Below are 12,600 nucleotides of genomic sequence, written 5' to 3' on the forward strand. Positions count from 1 at the left end.
AAGATATTCCTTAGGGAATTTTTTCTGATCAAGTTTTTGGTAACTCTATGACCATGAAGGGGTATACATAGGAGTTTTTTATTGTAGACTCTTTCACTTCCTTAGTATTTTGTGTCTTCCTTGCATGAGGAATGTAGCCTTCATGTTTTGAAGAGCTAGGGTTTACATCATTAAAAATCCACTTATATTTTTCTAGCCTAGACTTTCCCGGCCCTTGTGCTTCTTCCCTAGGTGTGGATTTAATAAACATATTTTCCATCAATAAATTATCCTAATTCTTGTAAATATCTTCCTCTATTATTATTTTTATCAACGTGTGGTGATACATGTTGAGAAATCAATAGGGTAGTGGTTAGGGTGATTTCTATTTACTTCATAATTTATTTGAAGCTATGTTGTATTTTTATTTATTTTATTACATTCTTTTCATCAAACAATTACCAAAACCATAAACCATGAAGATCAAAAATTACAATGAACAGAAGATGTAGCCTCTAAGACAGGGCCAAACCCCTCCACAGTGAAAACCCAATAGAACCTTCTCTTCCTATAGGATCAAATCAAAATGAGAAATGCAAGACCAAAAGAAGAAGACCAAGACCTCCCACAAGACCCAATTCAACCCTCTTTCCAAGTTCTTCCAATAAGTCAAGGTCAACTCAATTCAACAATAGTAAAAGCCTACCAAACTTGCTCAAACTTCAAATTTTTGATCCTTGGCAACATAATTTTAGACATTCAATACTTCTAAAATTTGTGTCCCTTGTAGAAGCTACAAAAATTCACACTTGTGAGAGATTTAGGGAAAAAAAACATTTTTACCTATTTTCTCTCTCTCTCTCTCTTACCTTCCTTAGACCTTTGTTCTTCTTCTTTGACTTCTTCACTCATATTTCTCTCTCTTCTTGGCATAGAAATTGAACTTGTTTGATTGTATTAAAATGAGGTCGAATTTTCCTCTATTTATACACATATAGGAGGTTGAATGGGTCCCTTTCAGGGCCAACTTATCTGGGCAGGGCTGACAAAATTGATATTTTTTACTCAAATAAAATTAATTTTTCACTTTCTCTTCAAAATCCAAATGGGACTTGATTCCAATACAATAAATTGACTTATGACAAATATTATTTTGTCTTAATAAACCCTAGAAGAATGAAGAACTTGAATGATCTAGATGACAAATTAACTTGAGCATGAAACCCATGGATGAAAAATAATATTTCTTTTTCTTATTTTTCTTTTTACATAAGCTATATAATGATATAAGTACAAAGATAATTATGAAGACCAAACCTAGTTACATTTTTCAACACTCCCTCTTAACTATGGAGGTATTCATATTTTCACAAGGATACATTCAAATTGAAATATTCTCATAAGACCAGATATATTGATAAGCCACCCTCAAGCATCAACATCATAACCAGCATTGTCTAATTGCAATATAGCAAGGCCTTGACTAGACAAGCTCTAACTCTCCACAAGATTAGAGCACAATTTTGGGAGGCATACATATGGACACCAACACCATAGTCTCTCAAGGCACATACACCATCTGGATGTTCACCAAGTATGTCCTTCCAGGACTATTCTTATCTTGGACTCCAAATCCTCAAAGAATATCAGTCCTCTTTGACCCCTCTTGTCTTGGATACCCTATCAGATCCTCAAAGGGTGTCAGTCCACGAGACTACTTCCTATCTTGGATTCCCAATCTTCAAGGAGTATTGGTCCTAGATGCTTATCCAATCCTTCACTCTCTTTCCCACTGCCTTCACTAGATGTACAATTGTTAGTCCTAACCTAGTGCGTGACACATGGAGAATATGGTGTCCCACATTACTCCCTCTCAATCATTGAGATAATCTTCATTCCTTCTCAAACAAGGAGAAGATCCTCACTCCATCTCATGTAGGGAGATACAACCATAAACTTCACCTTCATCTTCATTCATTAGCTATTTGTCCTTACATGGAGATCATAGTAATAGCTTCAAGGGATCCTTTTATCGCATCATCATATCATACCTAGGCTTTGATCTTCCTAGATTTTTATGGAACCTAACTTTCTCTCAATCCATCTTCCTGATAGGGCTCTTTCCATCAACATTTTACATCAATTTAATTTAATAATCATTTATAGTATCTTCATCATCATTAGTATGTTGTCAAACCAATCAATCTAGATCTAATCATAGATCCCTCTATCCATTGGAAAAGTGAATAGAAAATCCAACATGACCAAAAGGTTATGTCATGACTTGCTACCTTTTATACTTGTTCACTCAATCCATATACTTTTGAATTGAGTTTAAACCATACAGTTGTACATTTATTATCTCAACTATTATCTTTCCAGCCTATACTTCCGCGACATGTTCTTATATGTAGCCAAATCATATCTTAATTTTTTTATCAAACCATCAATACGAGTGTTACCAAGTCATGATAACCTCTTTTCAAGATATCAAGTTCTGATACTTTCTCCCTTTGAGTTCAACATCCCTTCTATGTGGTCTATCTTCATACTAGAATCCTTCTTTAAGCTACTAGCCTTTCACTCATCATCCAATGTGTTCATGGAATGAACCAATCAATAGGCTTCAATATCATATCCATCAAGGTCTTCACAAACCCTTATGAAGTTATATGCCTTTAGTTCTTGTTTAAGATACAATATCAGACATTGATCAATGTCATCATTCTCATCTAGAATTCTTTTATGTATCAATTAACCAAATAGAAGAGTTTTGTCTTATCCAATCTTAATCGAGACATTCCATGCTCATGCTACCAAACATATTTCTACAAACAACCCTTTCTGCAATATTTTTGAAGACATGAATTCTACCTTCTAGTGAAAGAGCTTTAAAGATATGCATACCTATTATTTATAAATCCATCTAGTCAACTTCCTCTTCTACAAACTACTTCTTTTCTTGAATATGATACACCTTAAATATAAATACTCCAATTATGTCTTCTTGTTGCAACTCGACTATCTTCATGCTACAACTATACTTGCAAGTTTCTTTGATGTTTGCTCCATAATCTTCTAGTAGAATATATTCTTGTCATGTCATAATGATTCTTTTATATACTAAAGGACCTCCATAAAAATATATTTATATTACTGTCAAGGATTCTTGTGATCCTTTCCCACTAGAATATTTTTTATATAACATGATGCCAAAAGTAACTTCATGAACTGTGGAGTGTTAAATAGTCTACATCCTTCTATCCTTGCCAGATGACTATTACCAATGAGATGCAACTGATGATGTAGATTCTAATCTTTTCAATTCTTATTATCATTATGCCATACTTTGCAAAAACCAAAATTATTCTACAAATGTAACTTCACATGCTACTCTAACCACCATCTTCTAAAAGAGAAAAACAAATTTTAAGTAAACCTAATAGTGGTGGAATTCTTTAATAATAAAGATCCTTAGGATCTTAACTTTTTGGCTTCATTTTAGGTTCTTCATTTTATTCAGCTATGTGAGTTCCACTCCTTTCCTTCCTCTTATTTTTCTTCTTGTTTTGAGGATCCTTTGGAAAATCTCTTTTAAAATGTCCATATTCATTGCATCCAAAACATTGTACTTTGGAAATATCATGTCTTCCTTGTTCCCCTTATTTTTCTTTAATCTAGTAGTAAAAGCTTGATACTTTCAATTGGGTTTGGTGTCATCCTTTTCCTTCAATATTTTCTCTTCTAGGATACACAAAGACCATAGTTCATCAAAGTTTGGAGTGTCCATTCTTGAATATATATTGTTGATTTGGGGTAACATATGATGTGATCTAAGCCTCAAAATTTTCAAGGAGTCTTGGGCACATGTTTTCCAAATAACCCAGAAAGAGTTTTGGGAAATTCCACCCAAACTAATTTTATTAAAATAATTAATATTTTTAAAGGGGTTCCTAAGTCTAAACATAGGAAAATTAAAATATTAATGGGAATTAATCTAATTATGGGTGAAACTTCTAGAATAAATACACAGATCAAGCCAAAATGATCTAATCCTTTGATTAATATTTAATCTAGGCAGTTGGTTGTCCAACATGAAGATATAAGAAGGGGCTTGAGGGTCATTTGGAAAACACACTAAGAGATCAAGGAAATCAATTTTTTTGAAGTGAGAAGTTCTTAAAAGGAAAACTTGATTGAGGAGATTTATTATAGTAGAGGGGAAACGAGAATATGAAAGAAGGAATTTCTAGAGAGTAAGAGGTTGAGGGAGAATAGAAAGACATCCAAAGGAAGGCTGACTTTGGCCCATGTAGTGCTGACGCAGAGGCAACACATTCCTTGAGGGGAAGTCAATTTTATTGCTGAGGGAAGTTGAAAGCTAGTTTCCGGAAGCTGGGGTGTGAGTCTAGGAGGAAGAAGTTCGATTTTCTCAACCAATAGAGGATCTTGAAGAGGGACAACGTAATACCCAGGAGGAGTGATGCAGAAACTGTTGGGAGAGATGCAGTTCTACGTAGAGGCCACACAAAGGGTGACACAAAGCCTCTAGTTTAGACGGATCAGTCATTGATTCTCCAGTGATAAGGTGAGATCATTTCACTAGTCGTTTATTCAGTATTCTCTCTGTATAAGATTTCTAGTTGAGCATCCTAGAACTGTACTCAAATTTTCTCCTGCATAATAATAAAACCCATAGAGATGTTGCACATTGGGATTTATCAAGACATTAGTCCAAAAATAACGGTGCCCTATATGTTTGTATTTGCTTGCTAAGTTTCTATGTTTCAGAATCATATTTAGTTTTGTGTAGGTTTCTTTAGTAATTTACTTCAATGTTTCAAGAAGAAATCTGAAATAAGCTTGTAATGTAATCTACAATCTAGGTGAAGTAGATTCAGTTGGTTGCAATAGGATTCCTAAGATTATTAGATCTAGGAATTTTCTCATGGTACTAGAGATGTTGATGTGAAACAGGAAGAGCATATCTATCTTTGAAGTAAGGGCCAACTTGCTGCAACAAGCAGCAGTTCAAGATCCCTTGAGGGATTGTGCAGTTCTAGTCAGGAGTGTTATATTTTCATTGGTGTCTCTCTCTGAGTGAGATGATAGAGAGGTAAGAATACCAGATCGAGACTTTCCCGAGGCAGAAGGAGCCTTGTAGAGCATCATTGCAAAGTTAGAAGGATGTAGTTTTCTCTAAGTGGAGTGTCGGGAAGAAAGGTCGTAAGAAGGAAGAAGCAAATCACACAGTGAGGGAATACTTCCTCAGTGATTTCTTCCCGAGGAAATCATTAATTATCAGTTACAGAGCAGTAGAGGAGCATCATCTTACCAGCTACATCAGGAAGTGCGTAAGCAAACCTAGGAGCTATGAAGTATGGAGAAAGAGGGATATGTTCGATAATTTTCGGAAGATATGGCAACCAGTGGCTTGAGGGATCATGACAACTTGGACGAGGTTTCCAACTATGTCATCTGGAAGGCTAGAATGTCTTTCCTTCTAGATGATCATGCCCTAAAGACATATGTTGAGGGTGTGGTAATTGTCCCTATGGAAGTAGATCCAATGAAAAAGTACATAACTGAGATGGCTAAGGCAGAAAGGATGATCCTAGATGAAGTCAAGAATCATGTGGTGTGCCACATTGCGAGGAAAGGGACTGCTAAGGAGATGGGGTGCCTTGGCCATATTTTATCAGGTATCTTACGAGTAGTGAAATATGTTCTTACATCAAAAGCTGAGATCTGCTTAGATGTAGAAAGGAGAACATGTGGATCCATTCCTCATGGAACTGAAGGAGACCTGTGATGAGTTTTCGAATGTGGGGTACGCACCTCAGGATTTGAAGTTAGTGAGACTAGCTCTAAATTCCATCTTAGAGGAATGGCAATTCTTTGTCCAGAGTATCCTAGGCAGGGCAACATTACCAAATTGGGAGGAGATGTGGGCAACTTTGAAATAAGAAGAGGTGAGAAGAGACCTTCTCAAGGTCAAACTTGACGGAAGTAGCAAAAATAGTAGGTCGAAGCCCAAAGTAAAGGAGGAGGATAACGCAACCCTTGCATCGAAGGGAAAGCAAGGAAAACATAGACGAAAGAAAGATATCTCTAAGGTGAAATGTTTCAGATATGGCGAGATGGACCACTATGCATCATAGTGTCCTTTGAATAAAAAGGACAAGGATGAGAACCATGATCCTATGGTTGCAGCCATAAATATTGAACAGGAGGAGTAGTTTTCCATGACAACCAAGATACCTCCAGGAGGTAAGTGGGCTGATATAGAATTGTAGTTTGATAGAGCTACATATGGGAAGGATCCTTGAGGAGCCCACCTCTTGGATCATCACCTTGCTATGAGAGCCCATGATTAGTAGTAGTGGGATGGAGGATTTTTCAATTGGTTCTATGGAGTATTGATTCGATAGATGCAATAGTTAGTAGCACCAAAATTTGAGTAACGTAGAGTAGAAAGGCATCAGTGCGTGGAGGCACAATGTAGTAGCTTCAAAAGAAAGTGTGGGACTAGCAGCAGTTAGGCTTTCATCACCGCAGTGTATCCATAAGATACTTATCTAGTTTTAGGTGTTTTTAGTTGCTTTCTCAGCAACTGAGTTGCAGTATGGATGTATTGTTAGCAGTGGCAGTGTTAGCATCATAGCAGATGCAAAATTTAGAGTGAGTTGCAGTACAGATGTAGCATTAGTAGCTACAATGTCAAAGGCAGCAATATAGTTGCACCAATAATACAATAGTTAGTGGATAGCATGCCAAATATAAGCAACATAGAGTATGATTCTTCAGAGTCAGAGAAGTATGCAGTAGCAATGTATTGCTAGAGAACATTCCTCACTAAGAGTGAGTGTCGATTTGGGGTAGCATCAGATGGTCTCTAAGCCTCAAAATTTGTAGGGAGGATCGGCCACATGTATTCAAAAGAACCCAGAAAGCGTTTTGGGAAATTCCAACCATAAGTTATTTGATTAAATAATTAATATTTTTAATGGGGTTCCTAAGTCTAAACTTAAGAAAATTAAAATATTAATGGGTATTAATCTAATCGTGGGTGAAAATTCTAGAAAAAGACACAGATCAAGCCAAAATGATCTAAGCCTTTGATTAAGATTTAATCTAAGCTCTTGGTTGTCCAATAGGAAGATATAAGATGGGGCTTGAGGGTCATTTGGAAAACACACTGAGAGATGAAGGGAATCAATTTTTCTGAAGTGAAAATTTAATTGGAAGAAGGAATTTTCAGAGAGTACAAAGCAGGGGGAGAACAAAAATACATCCAAAGGAAGGTTGTTGTTGGCCCATGCAGTGTTGACATAGAGGCAACACAATCCTTAATGGAAAGTTGAGTTTCCTAATAAGGGAAGTCAAAATTCAATTTCTGGAAGTCGGGGTGTGAGTCTGAGAGGTAGCAGTTTTATTTTCTTAGCCAACAAAGGATCCAAAAGAGGGGAAACGTAATATTGGGTGAGGAGTGATGTAGAATCTATTGTGAGTGACGTAGTTCTACGTAGAAGCCACACAGAGGGTGATGCAGAGTCTCCAGTTCAGTTGGATCAGTCACTGACTCTCCAGTGACAAGGTGAGATTATTTCACCAGTATTTTGTTTAGTATTCTCTCTATATTAGATTGCTAGTTGAGCATCCTAGAATTCTACTCATATTTTCTCTTGCATAATAATAAAACCCTCAGAGCTGCTACATCGGTTTTCCCGCATTTAGTAATTTACTTCAATGTTTCAAGAATAAATCTAAAATAAGCTTGTAATGTAATTTACAATCTAAGTGAAGTAGATTCAGTTCATTGCAGTAGGATTCCTGAGATTTTTAGATCTAGGAATTTTCACAGATCCTTGTCACAAAAAAACTCCATTATGGAGGTAATGCATTGAGTGTACAAGTTAATTCAGAATTACAAACAACTTCTCTAAGCCCTTGTAATTGATCCTTCAATTGTGATACCTTTAAGATATATGAGGCTAAGTCTTCATCTTTTTATAACCTTGTCTTGTAAAGTATATTCCTTAGGATATCTTATATCTTATAGTGCTAATTGAATATAGTTTCACCAACTTGTCATAGATTTCTTTAGATATACTCAAATATGAAACAAATGGAATAAGATGATCCTTGATGGATTCAGTGGTAATCCTTTGAGCCCTAATATTCTCCTTTAGTGTACTTGGTCCATTATTGAGTCCTATCTTTCTCTAGTTCTGTAACTTTTCCTAGAACATATTCCATGACTTCTTTTCTTCCATGATTGAAAGTTTGCTGACACATCAATCTTATTGACTTACTTACAAAATGAAGTCATTTATTTGAAGATTGAGCCATAGAGAATAATACAATACTTACTTTCTGAATTCAGGCTTCTGTGATCCATATTACATTAAGAAGGGTATTTTCGGTAGAAATCACATAGGAGAAAAATTTTCCAATGTGTTTCGAACCAGCTAGTGTGGTTCATCATCAGGACCAAATGAAGATGCAGATCATGGCACAAGCTTAAATAGAGGGTGATGTAGAGACCAAAAGATCATATAACGACTAGTTTATGAAAATTAATATTTTAATAATGATTATTAAGATTAAATAATATTCCTATAATGGCTAATATAATGGCTAGTTTAAGAATAATAATATTATAATTTATAATAATAATTAAGATAAAAAAGTGTGTTTTCTCCTCATTGAGATGGTTATCATCAGAAACCCTTAAATCTCTAGTCACTAAAGTATTGATAACACCAAGATTTTGAGCTGTGAAATGATGAGAATTAACATGAAGATATTTCTTTGTGTGAGTTTTCTCCTGCAAGACTCGATGAGAAAAAGATCCATCTTCATTCCTCGAGAGGAGGATGTCAAGGAAGGGTAGACTATTATTAATTTCAAATTCCATGAGGAACTTTATGGAATTAGGCTGATTATTAAGATGAAGGAAAAAATGGTCCAACTTTTCCTTTCCATGGGACCAAATGACACAAGTGTCATCCACAAACCTCTTCCAGTTCCTAGGTAGAAGATGAGAAGCGACCAAGGCCCTTGATTCAAAAGCATCCATGAATAGATTAGCCACCATAGGGGAGAGGGGGGAACCCGTGGCGATACCACAAGTTTGTTCGTAGAATTCCCCATTGAAGGAGAAGAAAGTAGTGGTAAGACATTTATCAACTAAATTAGTAGTATCAGGATCTGTAATATGCTTGATGACCTCGATGGCCTCGATGATAATGATATTAGTGTAGAGGGAGACCACATCGAAACTCACAAGCTTGTTATTGGGATCAAGCTTGAAATCCTTCAAATCATTGACAAACGAAGCAAAGTCCTGGAAAAAAAGAATGTGTATTACCTAGAAGGGTCTTAAGCTTCATTGCTAAATATTTAGCAAGAATATAATTCGACCCTCCTATCGTGTTGACAATGGGTCTTAGAGGAGTGCCTTCCTTATGGATCTTAGGATGCCCATAGATTCTGTGGGTAATAAGGATAGTCTCAATGAGCTTATGACTAAATGAGCTGATCGAGCTACTAGTCTTTATAACAAGAGCCACACTTTTGGAAATCTTCTTCAAGGGGTCCTTGCTAAGTTTCTTGTAGCTCTCGCTATTCATGAGATGATCCAACATCTTCCTCTTGTAATCCTTTTTATCAAGGATAACTACAATACCACCCTTGTCGGCTTTGAGAACAAAAATATCCTTGTTATTGTTTAAGGACTTGAAAGCGTCAATTTCAAGCTTACTGATGTTGTTCTTGGGGGGCCTTTCTTTTCTAAGGAAAACCACATAGTCTTATCTGATGATATCCTTAGTGACTTCTAGTAAGTCTCTAATACCATATTCGATGTCACAGATGATATCGTTGACTGATATCATTCTAGGAGCAAGGGAAAAATTCAAACCCTTCTCTAAAAGACAAAAGACTAGGGGGTCAAAAGAAAAACTAGAGAAATTAACAACCTTATTGCGAGAGAAAGGAAGAAAATTAGAACCAACAATTTTATTCAAATCTAAAGTTCTAAAACTATTCCTAGTATTATTATTAGAATTAAAAAGAGAATCATTAAATCCCTCATGACTATTATTCTTATTCTTATTCTTATCATTATCATTATTATTATTATCAACAGATGTAGCTTCATCACCATCAATAATAGAAGGGGGAGAGATACAACCAACCCAAGATCTGAGCACAAAGACTTTGTTAGGATTGATTCTTCTCGAGGAAGAATCACGAAAACTATAATATCGAAGTAAATACCTTGCGAGAAAGACTTCTCTGAGAGCTTGAAGAACTTTTTAGATTGCTTAACTTTCTAGATCTCTTCCATTTGAATCGATTTCAGTGCAAAGCAAGCCTCTATGCAGGATCAAAGAGAAGCAGAAATCATATTTGAAAGCTCCACATGAAGAGAAATCAAACCACAAGAAACAAAATCAAGACTCTTTTTGACCTTTCCAATCTCCAAACTAACTAAAGCCAAACTTGCATTAACAAAAATGAGAAGGTAATTGGAATTATTAAGTGGATGTGTAATCTGAGCAAATGAAGGAACAAGGGATGAATCTCTACATCGTTTAAGAAAATCCAGATCTGTCTTCAACTTTGAAACCCTTATGCGAGACTGTTCAAACTGAAGAACTTTAATAGTAGTGGCCCTTCCGTATATGGTAGTAATTTCTGAATTTAAGCTTCTGCGATCCATATTACATTAAGAAGAGTCTTTTTGGTAGTAATCACATAGGAGAAAATTTTGTTGACGCGTTTGCATCTAGCTAGTGTGGTTCATAATCAAGACCAAATGAAGATACAGATCATGGCATAGGCTTAAATAGAGGGCGATGTAGAGACCAAAAGATCATATAACGACTAGTTTATGAAAATTAATATCTTAATAATGATTATTAAGATCAAATAATATTCCTATAACAAATAATATAATAGCTAGTTTAAGAATAATAAAATTATAATTTATAATAATAATAATTAAGATGATGATAATAATAATAATTAAGAAAGATCGAAAAATGTAAACATTAATAGGAAACAAACAATCCAAGTCAACCAAATACCAGGAACAAAGTAAAAGTAAAATAAAAATAAATAAATAAATAGGAGTCAAGACCTGATTAATGAGTCAAGATCCTATAACAAAAACAATAATTAAAGGAGACTAAAATTAAAACAAAGCAATCAAAAGGGAAGGTAAAATTATTATTATTATTTCATTTTTTATTATGACTTCTAGTTTATGAAAAAGAATATTTTAATAATGATTATTAAGATCAAATAATATTCTTATTGTGGCTAGTTTTATAGATATATATATATATATATATATATATACACACACACACACACACACACACACACACTGTTCTTGTCTTTGATTGACTTCGATTGTTTGTTTCTTATTAATGTTTACATTTTTCGATATTTCTTTATATATATATATATATAGGAATCAAGACTTGATTAATGAGTCAACATCATATAACAAAAATAATAATTAAATGAGACTAAAACTAAAATGAAACAATAAAAAAGAGTCGCTTGATGATGATGTCTTCAAATACCTTAATGCTCCAAATACTTCCAAGAAACTTCAAATATGTTTTAGAATGATGACTTCTAATATGGTTGACACAATTGTATCTTCAAGTTGCTTCAAATATGAATAATTATGCTTCCAAGTGTGTAGATATGTTCCTAGGATTCTAGATGCTTCTTAAGTGAGGACTTCTATAGAGACGTCTTTCAAAGAGCTTCCAAAATTATCATCAAAGAACTTCCAAGAGAGATAGATTAATTTCCTTCTTCAAAATGGTGATGTGTAATAAAGAGCCTTCAATGTGTGTGTGTGTGTGACCGAGAGAGAGAGAAAGAGAGAGAGAGAGATGATGTCTTGATATAGTAGCCTTGCTTCAACATGAGTGATCGACTTTGAGTCTTCTTCCTTGCACCCTTCCTTGTGTCTTTCCTTATATCCTCTGCAAATAATGTCCTCCAAGGTATCTTGTATGAATGTCTTCCCTCTATCCCAACAAGAGTGATCTTCAAGTTTCCTTCTCCTTCACCTTAGCTCTGATACCATGTTAAGAAATCAATAGAGTAGCAATTAGGGTGATTTCTCTTTACTTGATAATCGCTTGTGAAGTTATGCTGGAATTTTATAATCTTATTATGTTCTTTTCATCCAATAATTACTAAAACCATAAACCATGAATATCACAAAAGAAAATGAACACAATATGTAGGCTCTAAGCCAGGGAAAAACCTCGCCAAGGTTAAAACCTAGTAAAATCTTATCTTCTTATAGAATCATATCAAAGTAAGAAATCCAAGACCAAAATACCAAGACCAATACCTCCCACAAGACCCAAGTCAGCACTCTTTCCAAGCTCTTTCAACAAGTCAAGGTCAACCCAAGTTGTTATCACCAAAAAATTGATCATCTAGCCTAATTTACTAGATGGATCAAAGTGCACGATGTAAAGTCACTTTTACCATAATAAAATTGCTTTCAATGTGAGAAATTACTTAATAAACCACCTTTGTTAATTAATTTATAGTTAAACCCACGAAGAATAATTAAAT

Source organism: Pinus tabuliformis, chromosome 4_2, assembly GCF_031772625.1.
Source record: "Pinus tabuliformis cultivar Carrire ecotype Pingquan chromosome 4_2, CPIR1, whole genome shotgun sequence".
NCBI classification, from domain to species: domain Eukaryota; kingdom Viridiplantae; phylum Streptophyta; class Pinopsida; order Pinales; family Pinaceae; genus Pinus; species Pinus tabuliformis.